Source organism: Tupaia chinensis, unplaced genomic scaffold (genome assembly GCF_000334495.1).
Source record: "Tupaia chinensis unplaced genomic scaffold, TupChi_1.0 Scaffold000001_1, whole genome shotgun sequence".
NCBI classification, from domain to species: Eukaryota; Metazoa; Chordata; class Mammalia; order Scandentia; family Tupaiidae; genus Tupaia; species Tupaia belangeri.
The window spans coordinates 6,966,113-6,967,432 of NW_006159427.1; positions in this window are offsets into that span (position 1 = coordinate 6,966,113).

Sequence of the window (1,320 nt, forward strand, 5' to 3'; positions counted from 1 at the left end):
TCGTGTCCCGGACCCGGTGGCTTAAAACTCATGCCGGGCATGTGTATGTGCGTGCGCGCCCAAGATCCTGAGAGGAGAATGGAGGAGAAGGGATTGCGGTGTGACCATCCCCTCTCGGGGGTGATTTCTCGCTTTCTGTCTCTATGTCTCTCTCTGTCGGTGAGTGCACGTGCCCTATAGAGAAAACCTCTCAAAAAACAAACAAACAAACAAACAAACAAAAAACCCCAGGTTTTTGATTAAAATTTTTTGGCCTTTCCTCCTAAGTGTTTCTGAAATTGCCCCTTTTCTCCATATCCACCACAACTTTATGGCGAGCCTGTGCCTCTCCCAGGCCAATCATCACGTCAGACTCCTGCTTGGTCTCTTTTGTACCCAGTCACCTACTGGCCACACTCACCTAGGATCTTCTCGAAGACTCCAGTCTGATTATGTCACTTCCCTGTCTAACACCCTTCAGTATCTCCCTACTGCTTGTCTTTCCCCACTGAGTTCAGACTTCCTGCCGCCCTGAGGCTGGGCTGAGTTGCTCCTCTGTGTGCCCTGAGCTTGCTCACCCCTGCTCTCCTTCTCCGGCCAGCTCATGGGCTCTCTTCACTTCTTTGAGGGGTGGGAAATTACTCAGGGTCCTACCAAGTCTATAATCACCCACCACATCTCCTCTGTCCTTCCTCCAGTTACATCTGTCAACGTGTCCCTTACCTCCCTGGTCAGAGGATGACTTCCCAGCCTTTCTTTCTTTCTTTCTTTCTTCTTTCTCTCTTTCTTTCTCTCTTTCTCTCTTTCTTTCTCTCTTTCTCTCTTTCTTTCTCTCTTTCTCTCTTTCTTTCTCTCTTTCTCTCTTTCTTTCTCTCTTTCTCTCTTTCTTTCTCTCTTTCTCTCTTTCTTTCTCTCTTTCTCTCTTTCTTTCTCTCTTTCTCTCTTTCTTTCTTTTTTTGTCTTTTGAGAGAGATTTTTGCTATAGGACATATGTGCTCTCCAGACAGACATAGACACAGAGACAGAAAGCAAGAAATCACCCCCCACCCCGGGACGATGGCCATGCTACAATCCCTTCTCCTCCATTCTCCTCTCAGGATCTTGGGCACGCAAGCACATGCGCCTGGTGTGAGTTTTAAGTCACTAGGTCCGGTACTCAAACCGCTGTCGACTATGTGGGAGTCCAGTGACATAGCCAATACACTATCTGCTGTTACCTCTCAAGCATTTTCTTTGGATGCCACCCCTGCACCTTCTCCACGACGTCCTCCTTTCATTATTCCCTCTATTTCTAGCATTGTCTATCTCTCTCTCTCTCTCTCTCTTTTTTTTTTTTTTTTT